A 21627-nucleotide genomic window follows, 5' to 3' on the forward strand; every position below is an offset into this window, starting at 1 on the left:
GATGACGATGATTTATAACCAGAGACAAATACACAGTTTATGGGGTCACTGAGCCATGTGGAGGAGCCATTTGTTTCTCTGTCCAGCCAGGACCTGTCCTCCTCAGTCCGAGAATGGAGCCTTGGTTTCTGGGTGAGACGGCGCTTTCCGTGCACACGTTCCAGGTGGGGTTGTCATTAACCAGCTCTGCATCAGTCAGACACTCTGCTGTTTTAGCTAATCGTTTTGGTAACATGCTGTATCGAAGCTTCTTAACTTGTCCGTTTTCAGCATTATCTGGTCACCGTGGAAGATGAGAATTTAGGCCTCTCTCAGCTTCTTTGCCCACCATGCACACGTACCCTTCCTATGCTCCCAGAGTAGTAACCTCATTTTGGTTAGATAAATGTTGAGGGTTTACATTATGAAGACCATTTAAATCTACTCAGGGCTGAGCCTCAGAGTATACTATAAGACATCTCATTTTGTTCATTAGATTAGTTGAACACACTTTTTTCTCATCGAGAAAGTTTCCCAACTGTCTGTTCTCTCAAGAGCTCAGTCCTATCGAATTGCTCCCCATGATCTTCCGGAAGAGTCTCCAGAGCCTCCGGATCTGTGTTAGCTGGAACGGGCATCCCACCGCACAGTGGACAGCCCGAGATTTCCCTTCACCGTCATCCCAGGATCTCCTCTTCCTATAGCCCAGTCTTCCTCTTTCTTGGTTTATTCCCTTGTTTTCTTGGAGCTCATCCTCTAGGAGTTATCTGAGAAAGGGCACATTTAAAGTATATTGCTTGAGACCTTGTTTGTCTTTAACTTTTTCTTCCCTAACACTTGATTGAAATCCAAAGGCCCTCTCATGATTGATCGTTTGAATGTGACTGTTTTTTTCTTGCAGACCTCCTCTTTATTCCTAAGGTTCTGAAATTTCACAATGATGCCCACGGGTCTATTTTCCCCCATTTTGCCAAGCACTGGATAGGTCCTTTAAATCTTTACAAACTCATGTCCCTTAGTTTTGATCAATTTTCTTGAATGATTGCAATAATAATTTATTGTTTTTTCTGTTCTTTTTTTCCTTCAAACTCATCAACAATCTGAAACTTTTTTTAATTTTAGATAGGATATACGTTGCTTAAAGCACATGGTAGGTAACATCTACAACTGGGTTTGGGGCAGCATTTATAATCAAACACACATTTCTGGATTAAAAATAAATAAATTAACTTTAAAATGTGGTTTTCAGAACTTTCTGGATTTTGGAGTTGTGGGTAAGAGATTGAACCATCTGGACAAGCTCTTAAACTTTCCCAACTTTTCCCGTTTTCCACCACTTTTGGGGGCTCTACTTTCTGGAAAATGTCTCCAACTTGATCTTTCAGTCCTTCTACCGAGTTTCTTGCCACTGGCCTTGCATTTTTAATCCCCAAGATCTCTTCTTTATTCCCCGAATGCTCCTTTCTCCTCCTCGTCTGCTCCTGGCTCTAGGGCTGTCGCGTGCCCTCTTCCCTGTGGGTACGGTGCCGGCTTTGGGAAACTCTGTCTTTCCCGTGGAGCCTGCCCCCCCCCCGCACACTGGCTTCGTCGTCGCCGTCCAGGCTGGGGCCGCCTCAGTGGGGAGTGCCCACTGCCTGCGCATGTCCAGGAGCGGGCCGGCAGGCAGGCGGAGGGCCCGGGCAGGGGCCCTGGAGGGTGACCGGCTGGCCTGGTGGGTTGGGGCAGCTCTGTCCTCAATGCCGTCTTTCTGTCCTTCCTCTTGGGCAGGTCAGCGCTCCCAGAGACTTCCCTTTCCTGGGTGCAGCAGCAGTGCAGCCCCTCCTGCTTTCAGTACAGTACCCAGCCCTCAGCGGCACTCGGCTCCCGGGCCGGGCACCTCTGTCTTACCCCTCAGAGGAAAAACCCTTTGGTCCTTTGCGGGGGGGGGGGGTGGTGGAGGGGCAGTTGACCTGCTGGAGGGGGTCAGGGGTCAGAGGTCAGGGACCAACTGTCTCTTAAACGCACCCCATCCTGCAAGCCCCAGCCCACTCCCAGAAGTACCTGCTGCCCCTCTCGCCGAGCACCTCTGAGTGTCTGGAGAGCAGATGGCCTCGGCTTCCCGCCGTGGGTTAGGTGCCGTGTCCTCGGTCACCTGTGTCATGCAGCTCTCGCCACCCGCCCTCCAGCGTCCAGCACGTGCTCACTGCTGCGTCCACTCCTGTCCTCCTCCAGAGGCTGCTTTGTGCCTCTCAAGCTACAGGACTCAGAAGCAGGCAGGGGTGGGGGCGTCCAGCCCACTGTCTTTACCCTGAAGCTGACATTTATTTTCCCTTCATTTTGCTGAAGTCAGGCCAATCCCTGCGTCTGTCCTCCCACACGGCTCTCTGGAGCACCCCGGGCCCGCCGAGGTGGGGGTGTGGGTGGGCTGTGCCTGGCCCCAGGGAGAGCGCGGGAAGGCCGCAGGGGTGGCCTCCTGGCCGCACCGGGTGTGAGGAACGAGGGGCGAGGCTCCTGGCAGGTGACTGACAGCAGGTGACAGCAGGTGACAGCCTGGAGGTGGGAAAGGGGGTGCACGGGGTTGGGGTGGGGAGCGGCCGACCGAGTGTGAGGGAACGCAGGAAGGGACGTGGCCACACGGGCAGGCCTGCAGGGGACTGAGGATCCACCTGTCCTGCAGGCACGGGGGAGCCTCTGGAGGTGGGCGCTCGGCCAGGTGTCCTTCTCAGAGCCGGAGGAGGAAGGTTCCGACACCAGAGGAGAAGGAACTGGGTGGAGAGGGAAGGACACGGCGCCTGGAGACCCCTGTGGGGACAGCATGTCCCACATCTCCTTCTGGGGGTGGACACTGCACCCGTCATTGCAAGTATGTGGGTGCGCCAATCACAAGGCAAAGTGCAAGGATGGTGTTTAAGGCAGCCCAGGCAGGGGACGATTCAGACTTAAACCCCGGTGGGGAGAGGGAAGGACAGATGAGCTTCAAGGTCAAGTGCAGCAGGAGTCTGGGGGAGAGAGGAGGTGGCCAGGAAGGCTGCCTGGAAGAGGGGGCCTTTGGCCATGGAGAGTAGGGGAGGACGGCCCCCTCGTTCAGAGGCCAGGACCAGGAGAAAGGCAAAGCTGCAGGCCGGGAGCTTTCCGCGTGAAAAACCTACTCGAGAGGCTACGACCTCGGGAAAGAGAGGAGTGGAGTATTCCGGAACAAGTCATTCTCGGGAGGGACTGTGGATTTGGAACACCGTGGGGCCTTGCTCTGAGGACGCGGGGAGAGGCCTCTGTCCTGACAAAGGGGGTCTCGACTTTACTGCAGGGCTCCCTGGGGCGGGCGGCAGCAGCTCTGCGGGGCGTGGAGATGGGATTTCAGGGTCAGGGGCCCAGACAGGGCCAGCACACACGGGAGGGAACACCAGCGTCCCCAGGGCCACCGTCACCCGGACGACAATGTCTGCTGAGGGCTGGTGCACACGCCCCTCGCCCCAGTGGTCTGGGGCTGGCCACAGCCACACTTGGGCAAACACACACAGGGGCACACGCACGCATGCACACGACTTTATCCACCCGCCTGCGCGTCCTGCCCAGGAGAGAGGAGGCCCAGAGGACAGCCTGGGGGTCACACCCTCCTGGACCCCCCCAAGGACCCAGAGCTGGGAGGGGGCGTCCTCAGGCAAAGCGTGTGGTGCCGGGGCCGAACCGGAAGTCAGGCCTGAATTCCGGAGCTGTCCGCCTCGGGAGAGCAGGGAGGCCGGGGGGGCCGGACGAGATGCCCCTGTGTCACGGGGTCTGGTGTGGGGGACGCCAGCTCCCGCCACCAGGCCGCTCTGAGTCCTGCGGGGTCCAGGGCAGCTTTTCCCAGGAAGAGGGGGAGCAGGGGCTGCCAGAGGCCAGGCCTGCCTCCCCGTGCCCTGCGTGGGGTGCACGGACCTCCCTCCAGCTCAACCCCCTTGGGTGCCTGGGAGGCACTTTCTGGGCCCACTGGGGGCCTCCCCAGAACCGGGCTTGGGGGCCTGGGCCGCCCACCCCAAACCGAGGCTCTGCCGCTGCGAGGACCTGAGGGTGGCCCCTAGACTGGACGCTGGTCTGGAGGGAGGCCCACGGGTCCATGCAGGGAGGGCTCGTGGGGCCCCCTCCGGGCAGAACCCCTGGGGCCACGTGTGCCCTGGTGCCGGCTGCACCGTGGACGCTGCTCGCGGGGAGCCCGGTCAGCGGTCAGTGTGGTCAGCACCTCGGGCCAAGGCCCTGGGCCGCCGCCGCCCCCTGGTGGCCACGCGGAGGCGCTCGGGCCCCCAAGGGAGAGTTCAGCCACACGCCCTGTTCTGCACACCCCGCTGTCCGCACAACCCTCCCTCGGCGTCCGGCCCAGAAGCAGAGGGCAGGACAGGGCTGTGGGGTCGGGCGAGCCGGGGAGACCCCTGCCCAGGCACAGGCCCCACCCTGTGAGCCTCCCTGAGCCCGTTTCCCCATCTGTGAAACCGGAATAGGTGCACCCCTAAAACACCATCCGATGCGGGGCCGCTGGCCACAGGTGCTGGTCCAGAGGGAGACGGGCTCCAAGCGAGCGACACACGCAGGTGTCAACACAGAAAAGAACGTGAAAGACCGCACTAATGACTCTTATGTTCGTTACAAGCTGAAACAACAATATTTTGGACTGGATCAAATAAAATATTAAAATGAATTTTGCTTCTTGCTCTTCACTTTTGAGCGCATTATCAGATGGTGGTGGGGAGATTCATCGAGGAGACCCCAGACCCTGGTAACTGGTGGCTGTTCCAGTCGTGAGGCCAGAGCTGCCACCAGAAGAAGACATTTCTTTGAACCCCCAGCGTCTTATCCGAAAAACGTGCAGTAGTTTTGTCTTTTTATCTGTAATACATCTGTGCCTGGCCAAGCCCCGGCCCTGACCCCAGGTCCCAAGTGACGAGACAAGAGTGTCCCTCCCATGGCTCCTTTTACTCCTCCCGGGGGCCCCATGAGGAGGCCGAGAGCGGGACCCTCCTCGGGGGGCAGCGAATGAGCACTGAGCCGGAATCTGAGCCCAGGCCTGGGTGAGGCCGGAACTGTCCCATCCCAGGGGAGCAGACGAGTCCATGGTGGTTCTAGCAGAAGGCAGAGGGGAGGCTACGGGGGCACAAGCAGGGGCTGAGGATGGTGGGATGTGGGGAGAGGCCAGGCCACGGCCGGTGGGAGATGGGAGGGAAACCAAGAGCGGCTTCCTGGAGGAGGCAGTCACTGAAGCCTGGGAATGAGAGCAGGCTGCGGCCAAGGAGAGCCCTCCCGGTGCCCCCAGAAGTGCCTGCAGGTCCTGGCACCCCCCGTGGCCCACAGCTCCTGGGGAGCTGGAGGGAGGGGAGTCAGTGGTGCAGGGGGCAGAGCTGTGCCAGGAGAACGAGCCCTCGCCCTGGGAGCTTCCCCCCGAGGAGGGGACAGACCTCAGCCCCATCACCAGCCCCAGGCGACGGGCCCGGCCAAATGAAGTGTGACTTGTTAACGAGTCCCGGGACCGTGGAGACGAGCAGGGCTGGGGCCTGGCAGCTCGATGCCAGCAGGGAGACGAGCGTGGGTTACCGAGCGGAGGCCTGCAGGGGACAAGACCCTTCTCAGGCACAGAGCCGGCTCCTGCCAGCCACGCTCGCTCGACAGAGGCCAGGAGGCGCTGCAGACACCTCGGAGAGGAGCTGGGCCGGACCTGGCACCGCAGCACGGCTCAGGAAGCCGCAGGGTGGGTTTCGTCTCCCTTAGAGGGAGCGGAGCTGCTGGGGGTGCCGGGCAGGATGCGAGGAGCTGAGGGCACCCCCACCCCCGAGCCCGGGAAGCCCCTGGGCCCAGAGCTGTGGGAGGGGCAGTGGCATCGCCACCAGCGCCGTGGACCTGGTGGAGTTTCCCACAATTCTGGCTAATGCTTGGCACATGAGACAGGGCAGGGTGGGGCAGAAGGCAGCCAGCTCTGGAGGGGGGACCCGGGGCCTCTGTGGGCAGGCAAGGGGCGTAGAGCCCAGGGTGAGCACGAGGGCAGGGCCGGGCCGGGCTGTCGTGCAGGATTGGCCAATGGTGGGGACACCGAGTGTGAGCAAGTGTGCACGCGGGGACTGCAGGCTGTGGGCAAGGGAGGGACTGAGTCTCAGCTGGCACCTGCACGAGGGGGAGGACGCCGTGGTGGCAGCCCGGGCCCTCTGCCATCTCCTGGGGCTGTCGGGGGCTGGTGGGCTCTAGAATGAACCAGATAGAGGAGTGAGCAGAGCAAGATGCAGGGTGATGAAGGGCAGTTGTGAGCTTGGAGGCCAGGCCAGCCCACCCTGCACGGGCCACCTGTGGACCAGGCCACCACGGGGTGCAGGGAGGAGGAACCCCAGCCCGGTGTGCGGAGAACAAGGCAGCGGATCTCATTCCAGCGTCACATGGGGGAATCATGGGACGCCGAGTTCCCGGGGAATCTCTCAGTGAAGTGTCGCCCCGTTCTCAGGGTCGGGGCCCCCAGAAGGGCTGCGGTAGGGTCACAGGGCACCAGCAGCTCCCCTTACTGCAGCACCGAGATGTCACCACGACAGCCGGGGAAGGTGAAGGGCTGACAACACTGCAGCGCTGCGTGGAAGCAGTTTCTAGAAAGCTAGACATGCAGCCACCCTGCGATCCAGCAATTCTGCTCCCGGGGGAACAGTCAGGAGTGGGCGGCACATATCCGTCAAAAGGGGCAACAAGGAGGTTCTCAGCAGTTCAGTTCAGCGTGGCCTAAACCTGGAAATAACCGAACGCCCCTTAGCAGGACGACGGAGAACAGACCGGCAGGTCACACGGTGGCACCCGACACGCAGCAGGCCACCAGCCGAGGAACCCCAAGTGCACTGGGGGAAAGAAGCCGGGCGTGCACACGGGACCGCGCCCCGGGGCTGAGGAATTCGGGTGAATCTGTGTCTGCAGACGCTGGAGCAGCGGCCCCCTCCGGGTGGTGAGGGGCGGCCAGGAGGTGCACACAGAGAGCCCTGGGTTCCGGGAAGTTCTCCATCTGGCTCGGGGCATTTGCTACCTGAATAAGCCTCCCTGAGCTTCAGTCTACGATGAGCGCCCCTTGCCGTGGGCAGCTCACCCCACAGTTCGCTCTGGGCTGGGTTGCGAGGGCAGATGGCGTGAGGGGCCCATGCCGGTCGGTGCAGGGACACTGGGTCCGGGCTCTGAGGGGACAGCGGCTGAGGGGGTGGGGGCGGGGGTGGGGGTGAGGACCCCACACAACGGGGGACAGACGGGGCAGCCCTGCCCAGTGCCGGCGACCGTAGCGCCCAGCGCTTCCAGTCACAGCCAACAGAAGCTGGGAATCTAGCTTTGTGTGACGCTCCCCGACTTTTCAAACACTGAAGGCCGAGCCCGGCCCCCTGAGGCCAGACCTGAGGGCCATGCTCTCTGTCTGGGCCCCCACTCCCCCGGAAGACCAGAAACCAGGGAGCGGGGGAGCTGCTGCGCGAGAGCACGGACCCCCGGCCAGACCCCAGCCCCTTTTGTGGGTCCCACTCAGAGTCAGGCCTGGGGGGCCCCTTAGGGCTGGGCCACAAGGTCTCCTCCCTGGGAAGGAGGATGTGACTTCGGGGGATCCTCTTGAGGAGGAGAAGGAAAAGCCCGGCCTTTCTATCCCAGGAGGCACGGGAAGGAGTGGGGAGGCCTGCTTTCTCCTTGGGGGGCTCACGGTGGGGGGAGAGGGCCAATGTCCGAATACTCACGTGGGTGCTCAGAACCTCAGAGTTGGGGGCGGGAGTGCATTGCCCCTGGGGGACTTTGGGGTGGCGGAGTCCCCTCCTGCCCCATCTACCTGGCAGGGGAGCCCCACGGCTGGACTAAGGCTGAATCCGGGGTCCCCACATGCCCTGGCTGGGGACATAGGCCAGTGGTGCTGGAGAAAACAGACAACTGTGGGCAGGGGCCTCAAGACTAGAGGCGAAGGGCTGCAGGCTCCAGGCCAGCCAGGCCAGACCAGACGTCACCACCCAGGCCAGAGTGGACCCCGCGACAGGAATCCAAGGGTCCTTCTCTTGTCCTGAGGGGCCACCCAGCTCCCCCAACCCTCGTAGACGCAGGGCGAGAGCCTTTACTTGAAGAGGTGGCCCCAAGGGAACCAGCAGGGCCACAGCCCGGCTCCCAGGCAAGCGGAACCAGGGTCTCCCCTCCCCTCCCCAGGGGCTGGGGGCTTACGAGGGGCATCGGCTGAACAGCTGGACACCAAGGAGCCAGCCTCTCTGTGCTCCTCTGGGAGGTGGTGTGCGTATTTGTGACCATATAATGCACCCCACACTGGGGGCCGGAGGCTTTGGCCTGGGGAAGGGGCTGCTGTCCATGATGATGCCCCCACCTGCCTGGAGGTCACCCCAAGTGGAAGGCCTTGGAGCCCAGACCCTCCCAGCCCCCTCCCGCCTGGGCAGTCACATGCGGGTGGCTCACAGGCCATACAGGGATGCCAGAGTGGACCGGAAAGAGCGTTCTCAGGCTTCCACAGGGTGACAACCCCAGAGGTCTCCTCTTCCTTGATATGGGGACGGGTTATGATAGTGTCCAGTGGCCGCTGAGACAAACGCCACAAACTGGGGGACTTGAAGCCACAGAAACCGAGTCACGGTTCTGGAGGACAGAGGGCAAGAATCCAGGTGCCGGCAGGCCCTGCTCTCTCTGCCGGCTCCAGTGGAGCCTCCTTCCCGGCCCCTCTGGCTTCTGCTAGAAGCTTCTCTGGCAGCCCCTAGTGCTCCCTGGCTTGCAGCTGCATGGCTCCACGCCCCACCTGCCTGCCGCGGCCGTCTTGCTGGGCGTCTGCGTCTCTGGGTACAAATCTCCCTCCCTTGTGAGGCACCAGTCATTGGCTTTCAAGTTAAGACATCATCTGGACTTGATGCCATCTGCAAAGACCCTTTTTTCCAAACAAGAGCGCACATTTCTCTGAGGGACACAGTTCAACCCGCCACAGGAGGTGGGCAGAGGAGAGGCTATGGTTTTTCATGTCCACAGACACTTGCCACAGTCTGTGCCCACACCTCTGATCCATGTATCCAAGAAAGGACCAGCTCGCCCTCTTCCTCCTCGCCCGCTGGCAGCTAGGGTGAGGCCTCGGCTCCGGGAGGACCCCCAGCTGCTCCCCCGGCCACCCCCGTGAGAAAACCACACACCCCTGAGCTCTGTGGTCAGTCTTCAGACACACGTTGCCCAGTGAAGGGCAGGACGGGCAGGTGCCTCCTGCTGGCCGTTTTATAAAGAACGTGAGGTGGTTGCACAAGACAACACACGCTGCTGAAAGACGTCACCCGTCTGCCAAGCACAGCCGAGTCCAGCACCTTCACCCCTGGAAGCTGCGGCCCGTATTGCCTGCCAACCTCAACACCACGTCGCAGGGTCCTTCAGGTGTCCGGTGCCTTCAGGTGTCCGGGTGTCCTTCAGGTGTCCGGGTGTCTCTTCAGGTGTCCGGGTGTCCTTCAGGTGTCCCAGTGTCTTCAGGTGTCCGGGTGTCCTTCAGGTGTCCGGGTGTCTTCAGGTGTCCCGGTGTCTTCAGGTGTCCGGGTGTCTTCAGGTGTCCGGGTGTCTCTTCAGGTGTCCGGGTGTCTTCAGGTGTCCGGTTGTCTCTTCAGGTGTCCGGGTGTCTTCAGGTGTCCGGGTGTCTTCAGGTGTCCGGGTGTCTTCAGGTGTCCGGGTGTCTTCAGGTGTCCGGGTGTCTTCAGGGTGTCCGGGTGTCTTCAGGTGTCAGGTTGTCTTCAGGTGTCAGGGTGTCCTTCAGGTGTCCGGGTGTCCTTCAGGTGTCCGGGTGTCCTTCAGGTGTCCGGTGTCCTTCAGGTGTCCGGGTGTCCTTCAGGTGTCCCGGTGTCTTCAGGTGTCCGGGTGTCCTTCAGGTGTCCGGGTGTCTTCAGGTGTCCCGGTGTCTTCAGGTGTCCGGGTGTCTCTTCAGGTGTCCCAGTGTCTTCAGGTGTCCGGGTGTCCTTCAGGTGTCCGGGTGTCCTTCAGGTGTCCGGTGTCTCAGGTGTCCGGGGTGTCTTCATGTGTGGTGCCTTCAGGTGTCGGGTGTCTTCAGGTGTCCCAGTGTTCAGGTGTCCGGGTGTCCTTCAGGTGTCCGGTGTCTTCAGGTGTCCGGGTGTCTTCAGGTTTGTAGTGCCTTCAGGTGTCCCGGTATCCTTCAGGTGTCCCGGTGTCTTCAGGTGTCCGGGTGTCTTCAGGTGTCCGGGTGTCCTTCAGGTGTCCGGGTGTCTCTTCAGGTGTCCGGGTGTCCTTCAGGTGTCCGGGTGTCTTCAGGTGTCCGGGTGTCTTCAGGTGTCCGGGTGTCTTCAGGTGTCCGGGTGTCTCATGTGTTGGTGCTCAGTGTCCAGGTGTCGGTGTCTTCAGGTGTCCGGTGTCTTCAGGTGTCCCGGTGTCTTCAGGTGTCCGGTTGTCCTTCAGGTGTCCGGGTGTCTTCAGGTGTCCCGGTGTCTTCAGGTGTCCGGGTGTCTTCAGGTGTCCGGGTGTCTCTTCAGGTGTCCCGGTGTCTTCAGGTGTCCGGGTGTCCCTCAGGTGTCTCGGTGTCTTCAGGTGTCCGGGTGTCTCTTCATGTGTCCAGGTGCCTTCAGGTGTCTGGGTGTCTTCAGGTGTCCGGGTGTCCTTCAGGTGTCTGGGTGTCTCTTCATGTGTCCGGGTGCCTTCAGGCATCCAGGCAGATGCCCAAGGGCTGGGGCTATGGATGCCCCCAAAGCCAATGAGCAAATGCAGCCCCAACGGGTGGCTCTATCTGCCCTCCACCCTCACTGGCTCCCACACAAGAGCTGGTTTTGGTCGACGAGGGGGAGAGAAGACACAGGTGTGCTCATCCAGCCTCTAAGCGCAGGTGATGTGGTAGATAACACCGGTATGTTCCACGAGGCTCCCGGTGAAGATCTGGACTAGGACCAACAGGCCACAGTTTAAAGGGAGTAGGTCTGGGCTTAGTACACAGAAGAGATCGTCTATGCCAAGTTACCAGCCAAGGGGCTGACCAGCCCAGCCAGGGAGGCCATCTCGGTCACAGGCAAACCAGGCTCCTCCCACTCACACGTTTCCAGGTCCCAATTCCTTCACCTGCACAGATTTAAAAGTCACCGTAAAAGTGAAAATGACAGCATCTGTTGAGCACTTATGCTCTGGCCAGGCCCTGGGGTGGAGGGGCAGGGAAGACGCAGTCCTGCCCCATGGAGCTTACCGTCCCCGGGAGGGACAGACAATTAGAGCAGCAAGGGCAACCCACGAGGACATGCCAGGCCCAGGGGAGGGAGCTGGGGTGGGGGCTGCCAGACACCGGTCAGGTAACGGGGGCTCCATTCTAGGAGCTGCAGGCCGACGGGTCCACGCGTGATGCCCTGCAAGCCCCTACATGATATCTGCACCACTTTGAATACATTATGTCTCCCAAAAGTCATATTCTTTAATGCAATCTTGTGGGGGCAGGCTGATCAGTCCGTTGACTAGGGTGGAAACGTTTGGTTAAATTATTTCCATGGAGATGTGGACCCTGCCCACTCAGGGTGGGTCTTAGATCACTGGAGCCCTGTAGGAGCTCACAGACAGGAGCCCAGAGCAGCTGAGAGGGACTTTTGGAGGAAGCCATTCTGAAACGCAACCTGGAAGCAGAGGACAAGCAGACGCCAGCCACGCGCCTTCCCAGCAGACAGAGGTGTTCCGGACACCACCAGCCTTTCTTCAGTGAGGGTATCCTCTTGTTGATGCCGTAGTTTAAACAGTTTTATGGCCTTAGAACTGCAAATTCGTAACCTAATAAACCCTCTTCATAAAAGCCAATCTACTTCTGGTATTTTGCATAAAGGCAGCTCTAGCAAACGGGAACAGTATCATTATCTGCATTTGAGAAATGAGGACACCCAAGGGCCCACAGCCACTAGAGCGCAGAACCAAAACCAGAACCCGAGCAGTGGCCCAGGGCTCCGGCCCCTACACTCGGGAGTCAGTGGGGAGAGGAGGTGGCGGAGGCCGCTCCAGCTCCGGCTCCAAGCAGGGGAGAGCGAAAAGGACGCCGCAGGCGGGGAGCTCAGTGGGGACATGGAGGAGGGTCCATCTGGGGAGCCCGGGGCCCAGTACCCGGAGCGGAGAGATCCAGGAGAGCGGAGGCTGTGTGAGAACACGGGCGTGGTGTGCGGGCTCCGACGGCCTGGCAGAGCTGGTCTCTCCGTGGCAGCCGGGAAAGGGCAGCTGCGCAGACGGTGGGTCTGGAGGCTCCTGCCGGTGCTGGGAGAGCAGTGGGAAGCCAGGGTAGGCCGCCGTCTCCTTCTGCTGGTGGCCACGCAGGGAGGACGGGGATCCGTGGGCAGCCTCGGGAGCCAGGCAGGAGGCAGGCCTGGCGAGGGCCCGGCATGTGGCGGTCACAGGAGTCTGCTCCTCTCCTCCCTCCCTCCACAGCCTCACCCACTGGGATCCCTATGTGCTCCCCAAGTGCACCCCCAGGCTCAGGACGGGCCCCAGGGGCCATCAAAGGGCTATGGTGGTCACCTCGCCTTGGGGGATCCTGGCCCGAGGGCTCCGCCCAGCCCCCTTGGCCCCCTCGGACAGGCTCCATCCCTGTCTGCACCTAGGTTTCTGTCTCTGCAAAACGGGGGTCCTGGGCTGTCGGGGTGCCAAACCCAAATGCCCCGGGGCCAGGCAGCAACAGAAGTGAGTGAAGCTGCCCAGGCAGGACCCGCTGGTGCTCAGGAAGGACCAGGTGGGGGAGTCATGTCCGGCCCCAGGGCGTCCCCACCCAGGTCCCCATGAAGTCGCAGTGCCAGCTACAGCGTTCATCTCTCAGCTTCCTGGTCTGCTACCGGCTGACGTTCCGGGTCCTTCTAGCGCCTCCTGACAGCAAGCCCAGGAAGTAAGCAGACTGCAGGGCAGAGCGGCACATGGTGCACCTTGGCGCGGAGAGGCCCGTCGGGCCAGGGGGCCCGGGCCTCAGCAGCACGTCAGCCGTGGACTGCCCAAGGGTCCGGAGGCCCCCACAGGGTACCATCCTGAGGGCGCTCGGCCTGGAACCCAGAGGCCTGACACCCCGTGTTCTGGGCCCTCCTGAGAGCACCTGGAGCCTCTGCCTCTGCGGCCGCCTGTGTCCCCTCCAGACCAGGGTCAGAAACCATGAGCCGGCGGGACGGGCTGAGCAGAGCAGCCAGCGGCCAGCCAGGGGATGGAGGGGCTGGGGCCACGACGGGGCCAAACTTGCCAAGACTGTTCCCAATTTTCCAGGAGGCTGTGAGAGGTGAGACCACGGCGGCCCAGAGCTGAGGCTGCACGGATGCTCTCTTTCATTTCAGCCTTGCCAGGTGGAGCACCATACGTGGGTGGAACTCTGCAGACAGGGCCCTCACCCCACAGACAGGTAAAGCCGGCAGGGACCACGGGCCTCTCCAGCACCCTGGCAGTTAAGGAAACGAGCCGGGCGGGAGCTCACTCGGGTCTTCTGGCTGCTGCCCAGGCAGGGTGAGCCCGGCCGGCCGGGACCCGGATCTGTCTATGAGGAGCTCCAGGCAGGGCCTTGGTGACGCCCGGGACGTGTGGCTGCCCGGGGAGGGGTGGCTCTCCCCGCTGTGATGAGTGAATGCTGGATATGGGATCGGGCCACTCCCTTGGCTGGAGCTGCGGCCTGCCCCGAGAGCTGGATTTTTCCTCTCTCCTCCCTCTGCTCTGGGCCTCCCTGCCCAGCTGGCAACTGCCCCGGAGTCACCCACATCACTCCCGCCCGCCTGGGACACGCGGCTGGTCCTCAGCTACCTGCCCTTTCGCCGACTCCCCACATTTCCATCAACAGTCTCTGGTCCCAGCCAGACACAGGGCCAGGCCTGTCCTCCTTCCCACTGCTCCACAGCTGGATGGGGCCTGCTCGGACCAGCTTCTGTCCCATGCAGAGACTGACCGCCACGGCAGGCGAGGCTCCCAGCAAGCCCCTTAAAAGGTCTGGAAAAAGCGAGGTTTAGCATCAGGACATCTGGGCTCCTTAGGAATTGTGGGACCTCAGTGTGACCTCAGCAATCACAGCTGCACTGGGCCTCAACTTCCCCATCTGAAAAATGGGACTGATAATCCCTCAGATTCCTTCTCGCTCAGCCCACGACCTTCTAGAAAGAAACTTCCAGAAGGCCTGGAGCTGCCATAAATATTCCTTTTCTCCAATGAGTCCTCCTTCCTTAAAAGTCCTGTTGCCTGGTCTGGTCCCGCACCAGTTTTTCCGTGGAGCAGGAGGCTAGGAGGACCCGGGCGCACAGGCTGAGGGCAGGAAGAAAAGGGCAGAGAGGGACGGTGACCCCGCAGCAGCAGCTAGAGAAGCGAGACGCGGGGCCTCGTATCTGCAGCCACAGACGCCCCACCCCGAGTCAGCACCCCTTCCAAGGCGACCCCGGGCGGCGGTCTCCCCACCGCAGCCCCTCCCTGGCACTGCAGAGACTCTGGGACTGGAAAACATTTTTTGGAACATTTTAGAACCAAAACATTTTCAACCAAACCTTTAAGCCCAGGCCGTTATTTAAGCCGAACTACTGTGAAACCCGACTCTTCAAAATCCACTGTCAATGTGTGCCCCAAAGTTCTGCAACCAAAATAGCCTGGGAAGCTGCTGGAAGCAAGATCCTGGGGAAAAAAAACAACTGAAAAGGCAAAACATTTGCAGCCCACTTGGTTTTAGGCCCCCAGTTTGTTTTTTTTTAACTGCTTTGAAGAAAATGTGGTTTCGTCCACGCCAGCGTTCCCACGAGGGTTTTCCGGGAAAGTATGATGTGGCCACACCAGCCCTCGCTCGTCCATCAGGGACGCTCGTCAGCCTGCACCGGGGGCTGCATCGAGACACCCACGTTCTGCTTTGGACATGTCTCCACCCATCTCCCACCAGGGTCCGTGGAAGACGGGGGTGGAAAGCCCACTCCAAATACATGCACCAGCGGCCCCGACCTGACCAGCCGCAGGCCATCCTCTGTTCCCGACGGGCTCCCCGGTCTCGGCGATGGCCGGTGGGGAGGAGGCCACGGGGGCCGTGGTGGAGGAGGCCGGGAGAGCAGCACCCTGTGGGCCTGAGGTTGCTCGGTTCGCCTCTTCTCGTCTTTCACGTTTTCTCAGCCAACAGCTGCTGTTGGCCCCACGGTGTCCGAGGTCCCCTCCCTTGAGCAGCTGCCCATCTGGGTCCGGGGCGAGGGGTGAAGGGCAGAGAAGGACAAACAGAAGTCCGTGTGGGTCCAGCCACCCCTGGACAGGCCTCCCCAGCCAGCGACCATGTGGGAGATGCTTCCATACGTCCTTTAGAGGAGACGTGTGGCTTGAGGCCAAGCGGGTGAGAGCCGAGCCTCCAGGAGGGCACCCAGGGGTGACCTGGTCTCACCACAGCCAGGGACAGCTGGAGGCCGCCCCCCAGCACACGGCCACCGCGGCGGGCATCGGCCAGCCTGAGTGACCATCGTCGTGTGCAGCTCCGAGGAGTCACCCATCACAGGCCACTGAGGAAAAGGTTTCTGGCGTCAAAAGGAATTGAGATTCATGCCAATCGAGACCACCCCCCTCTCCCCACCTCAACCAGGAAAATCGAGTCACCAGGTCAACTTTTTTTCCCTGTGAGAAACCCATTCTCCTTGAGAGCACGGTCAGTCACCCGATGATCAAATTAAATGGCTTTATCATCATTTTTAGAGGCTGAAAAAGCATTTTTGAGCTCCTACTCCAGCTTTGCTAAAAAGACGCAGTCTAGGCCAGAGGTGGAACCCCTGGGGCGGAAGGCGGCGGCCCGCTGCCGGGCACACTCCCCGTCCCGACGGGCTTCCTGCGCCTCGCAGCGCCGGGAGGAGCACGCCGGGGGGCTGGGGGGCAGCCGTGCCACCCCGAGCATCGCAGATGCCACCCGACATCGCAAAGGGGGCTCCTCGCCCACACTCCTTCCTCTTGCTCTCAGCTTTCTTCAAGGCAAAGGGCGTTCCCGCGACTGCCCAGCCCCTGGGGACCCAGGCCAAGGCAGGTGCCGGACCCGAGGTCGCCACGCTCTGCACCTGGGGACATCAGGGCAGGAAGTTGCTGCGGAAGCCATAAAGGGCCGACCATGTCCCTGCCAACCAACCCCAACTTCTTGGACGGTGCTCAGGAGGGAAAGAGATCCTGCCTGGCCTTTTATTATCCATAATTTCAGAGTGCATTTGGACAGGCCGAGTTATGACCGCTTGTGACATGGTAATTTCACACCTGCAAAATGAAAGTACAAGAAGTATCGTTGTCTCCCCCACCCCAAGACAAACTCAGAAGGAGACACAGAATTTTCGCACGACTTCCAGGCCTTCCCTCGCACGCTGACCAGGTCAGGCGCCGTTCTTTGTTTGAGCTCTGCGTGGAGATTTATCACCACACGGAGCGGAAGGTATCTCGGGTACAGACAGCCGACTCACAGACCAGGCGCAGGGCCCTTTGCCCAGGCACCCCGGTGAACCCCCCGACTACACCCCCCTGTGCGCACCTGAGGATGCTGGCCCTCCTCAAGGGTCTCCACAGGTGGGACTCAGCCCTGGGCTTGCTCTAAGCGTCCCCAAAGCACCAGGGAAGGCTGGCACAGCCAGGTTCTCGCTCGGAGTTCAGCTCAAACGTGACACCAGGCTCCTGAGCTGTGATTTCCCAACTCCCCTCCACATCAACAACCGCCCACTCCTGGTCCACTAGGACCCCGGCTTTTAACCGGTGCTCCGAGGCCCGGCACCTAGATAAGCGAAGAGCTAAAGGAAAGCAGATGGGCGGCGTTCACGCTCATCATCAGACTCGGACAAGTGTGGCGGCTCCACTTGGTGAGTTCACTGCCCAGCACGTGGTGGGGGGACGGCAGCAAGTGGACCCAGAGCACGGAGGCCAGAGGTGGGCTGGCCTCTCATCAGCTGGCCCTGCCGACGGCGCGGTGAGAACCACCGCGGAGGGAGAATCCCACATCCTCCAGCTGCTCTCTGCTCCTTAGGGCTGGTACCCGAGGGGTCTTGGCAAACTAAGAAAACACATTGTTAAGAGTTCACACTGCTGAGCAATCGTAGATATTAACAGGCGCAACCTCCATCGTCCATCCACTCCGGTGGTTTGGCTTCTCCCTTCGCTAATGCAACTTCTCTACCCGATTTATCAGCAACGGGCAACAGCGAGTGAGGGTCCTTCAGGCTGAGCAGCGGAAACCCAGCTACAATCGGCTCAGGCAAATGGACACGGGGCAACTGGCCCGCCTGGACCCGTCAGGCCCTAGGCCCTCGTCCCTCCCCCCAACCCACCTGCTCGTGGTCTCGGGCTGGCTCTCCCCAGCGGTGGTCACAAGCCCCTTCCCAGGGGTTTCCATGGGGAACTGGGTCTCCGGGGTCCCACCTGGGTCCTGAGCCCAGGCCTGAGGAAGTCACCGCGGCCCGAGCTCAGACCTGGGGGGGGTCCTGCCCACAGCTCCTGGTGCAGAGGACAGGGCGAGTGGGGCTCCCTCAGCGGGGGAGAAAACAGGCGGTGACGAGAAGTGTCTGTCCCTGACGTCCCCTCGGGGAGAAGCGTGTGTTTTTAGATTAGTCATGCTTGCTCGCCGAGGTCTGCCTTTTTCTACTGGGTCTGGCCCGGGCGGGCGGAGAGGGTGTGTAGTTTACGAAGAAATGAGCAATAATGATCCCTGGAGACCTTGCTTGGGGCGGCCTCCCCTGCCAGGGTCAGCTCCGGCGGCTGCTGACACTCAGGGGAATGTTACTCTCCAGGGCGGCTGCGGCGAGGACGAGATGTTCCCAGCGCCCTGCCAAGGGTGTCCTGCCACCCCCCAGCTGCCGCTGCCCCCGGGGAAGGGACACGCGAGGAGGACAGGCCACCGGGACACCGGGCGTCTGCTCAGGGAAGCTGAGTGAGCAGGCTCCGGTGGTGTCCGTCTGTCCCCCAAAGTAGCCGGAAGGACTGCCTGGCGAGACCCTCAAATGACAAACGCAGCCGACGGCAGGCACAGCCGGACACAGCTCGTTCCTGCCACGGGGGTGAGACACAACAGCCGACGTCAGGGTGGACCGAGTCACCGGAGGAGGTGAAGTCACGGGAGCAAGTGCCTGGGGCAGCCGATGTCACCCAAGGACGGGTTCCCTGGGTGCTGCCCACGGGGGTCAGGCCTTTCTGCTGCCCCAGGGCGGGCTCCCACACTCTCCGGCCACCCCGGGGCAGTGGTCTCACCGGCCGTCAGGGACCTGCTCCACCGAGGGTCAGCCCCCGCTTCCCCCGAGCAGCCTCAGTGTGCAGGACCCCACCGGGGAGAGAATGTGAGATCCAGGCACAGTGCCAAATGCCAAACGCAGGATCCTTTAAACAGCTTAAATATCCTCAAAACAAACAGTAAGAACCACACGGCAGCGTGCCACCCCAGTGTCTGCTGGGCGCAAGGGGTGTAGACGCCGCCTTGTTACAAGGGGAGGGACAGGTATCCCATGAGGAAGGAGGGAGAGAAGCACGTCCCCTCCATGCTGATTCCGTGGGTGGGCGAGTGGTCACTGCAGGGACAGCGGGGCCTCTCCAGGGCCCTTTTCCGGGCTGTAAATGGGCCCGGTACACAAGGGGTCAGGCCGGGGGCTCACTGACCACGTGAGGGGACGTGCCCGGCACTGCTGGGATGGAGGGTCAGCACGCTGACAAGGGTTGGAAGACAGAGGCAAGAGGAGAATTTCAACTTTAGGGGGCTGTTTGGTAAAACTATCTACGGGAACAATACCAATTTTAAAGTTGTTGCTTTTTATGGTTTATCTTAGCATGGAGAGAAAAAAATTTCTCTCCGTGATGGCACACCGTGGGTCAGGAAGAGAGCGGGGACCCCGGGGAGTCCGTCCCGAGTGGGGCGACTGGAAGCGGCCAACCCCGTGTGTCTCCCCTCAGCGCGGGCAGGCAGCGGGCCCACGCAGGGATCGCCAGGCCCCGCCGAGCCCACATCCCGACGGGAGCTGCACGCTGAGCCAGGGGCGGAGGGTGGAAGGGGACGTGGGGCCTCCGTGAGCTGTGGCCTGGGCATGGCGTGTGCTCTCGCGCCACCTGACGACGCCAGCTTGGGAGGCGGGAAGGGCAGGGAGCACCCAGGGCTGCACCGGGGCAGGGGGCCGCAGGCTCCCGGGACAGCACATCGTGCGCCTGCAACCTCACGGTCCCGGCTGACACCGGTGACCAGAAATTCACAGCACGGAGGAATTGGAAACGAACGCAAACGTAGTCCTGTTGTCCCGGGACCCGCTCTCGGCGCCCGACGCTGCGACATAGCGCGCACAGAACACGTGTGCCCAGCACGACGTCACCCGCCCGTCGGGCCGTTTGCAGTCACCAGGTCAGAGGACAGGCCTGGGATGTACCTGTCCGAGCTCCTCCTGCTCCAAGTCTCCCGCCCGTGAGACTCACAGCGGCGGGTGCAGCCCACCCAGCTCCACCTCTGGAGAGCCCTGTCCTCACACTCCTGCCCTCAAGCACGTCCAGCCTGCTCCTCGCACACACCAGAGACAAAAAGGAGAAGGCGGCTTCTCCTCCTTTGAATGGACCCCCTTCTCCAGAGCCTCCTCGGCCCTCCCAGGTGGGCCCCTCTCCACAGGGGAGCGATCACCCGCCCTGGGACCCTCCTGCCCCCTCCACAGCCACACTCACGAGATGATCTTCCTACAGCACCCAAAGTCCTCTCACAAAACCTCAGGGCTCGCTGCTGCCTCCCCCCAGAAACTGAACCCCAAGCCCGACAAGCAGGGCCCCCGGCCAGCCTACGCCCTCCCTCTCCTGGCCATGCCCCCCGCCTTGACCTGCTTTAGTTCTGTCACCCAGTTCCCTCAGCTGGAGCAAAGGATCCTGTTATGGCCAGACGTGTTCCCCAAACACACGTGTGAGCCCCAAGCCTGGGTCCTGGCAATGGGGCCTTGTCTGGAAACAGGGTCTTTGAGGATTAAGATGAGGCCAAACAGGGGGAGGGAGGGCCCTGGCCCAGGTGACTGGCGACCTCATAACTGGACATACAATGGACGGACGAGGGGACAAGGCCATGTGGTGACAGAGGCAGACAAGGCCACGGCCGGCTGGCAAGTCCCCTCCAGCTGGGTCTGCCCAGCTTGAGGCTCCTGGCTCCGGATCTGGGGGAGTCGGCTCCTGCTGTTCCAGGGCCCCAGTGCGTGGTGCTGTGTTACGGCGGCTCCGGGAGACTGAGGCACGGACTCGGCACACAGTTCAGAGCGAGGAGACAACACGAAGCGCGTGCAGTGGAGTGCTGGGGGTTGTCACCTGCCGCTCTCCACACACACCGTGTTCTGGCTGACGTCAGGGCCCGGCCTCGGATCCACCCGCCCCTCGAGTCCAGCGCACCCACGCCCACCCTCCCTCTCCTCTGAGCCCCTTGCCTGGAGACGTTTGTCCCCACCGGCCTGGGCTGGGGCACCCTGCCCTGCTTCTGGAGGGCACAGCCGCCTTCTCAGTGCTGTGACCCCAAGGTCCAGCAAGATGCCCAGCGCCCGGGCCACAGGCGAGCATGATGGGGAGTGGGCGTCTCAAGCGATGACGCCACCAGAACCCGGTTAAAGCTGGGCTTCTCAAGGTGGGGTCTCTTTGCCGCCTGCTGTTTTAAAAAGAAGGGAAACGTCAGAAAGGAAAGTAGACAGCTTTTGGCCCTGTAGAGACGAGTTTGCAAGGTGAGCACCCAGAGGCCACGGCTCAACAAGCTTCAGAAGCTCCTCGAACCCGGGAAAGAGCAAGCGCTCCACACACCAGGGGACATGAGGCTGTGATGCTGTGAGCACAAGGCTGTAACGCTGTGGTCGCGAGGCACCAACGCCATGATCATGAGACTAATGGTGTGATCACAAGGCTGCAGCGAGATCACAAGGCTGCAGCGAGATCACAAGGCTGAGGTGTGATCGCGAGGCTGTGGTGTGGTTGCAGGGCTGCAGTGCAGTCGTGAGGCTACAGTATAAATCGTGAGGCTGAAGTGTGGTTGTGAGGCTATGGTGTGATTGTGAGGCTGCAGTGAGATCACAAGGCTGCGGTGTGATCACAAGGCTGTGGTGTGGTCGTGAGGCTACAGTATAAATCATGAGGCTGTAGTGTGATCATGGGGCTGCAGTGTGGTTGTGAGGCTGCGGTGTGATCGTGGGGCTGTGGTGTGATCGTGAGGCTACAGTGTAATTGTGAGGCTGCGGTATGATCGCAAGGCTGTGGTATGGTTACAGGGCTGCAGTGTGATCACGAGGCTGTGGTGTGATCACAAGGCTACAGTATAAATAGTGAGGCTGTGGTGTGATTGTGGGGCTGCGGTGTGATCGTGAGGCTACAGTGTAATTGCGAGGCTGCGGTGTGATCGCAAGGCTGTGGTGTGATTGTGAGGCTACAGTATAAATTGTGAGGCTGCAGTGTGGTCATGGGGCTGCACTGTGGTTGCAGGGCTGCAGTGTGATCACAAGGCTAGATGCTGTGATTGCCATGTTTGTGAGTTACACACATGGTCTCAAAGCTGTGGTGTGATCACAAGGCTACATGCTGTGATCGCGAGGCTACAAGCTGTAATTGAGAGGCTGTGGTGTGATTGCAAGGCTGCATATGGTCGTGAGGCTATGTGCTGATTGTGAAGCTTCACGCTGTGATCACAAGGCTACAAGCTGTGGCCACGAGGCTATGAAGTTCTGATCAATGACCGCCAGCTCTTCAGTTACCAAATGCTCCAGATTAAGAGACAAACACCGAGAAATAGCTGCAGATTTCTCATCAGCTACA

Source organism: Choloepus didactylus, chromosome 21 (assembly GCF_015220235.1).
Source record: "Choloepus didactylus isolate mChoDid1 chromosome 21, mChoDid1.pri, whole genome shotgun sequence".
NCBI classification, from domain to species: Eukaryota; Metazoa; Chordata; class Mammalia; order Pilosa; family Megalonychidae; genus Choloepus; species Choloepus didactylus.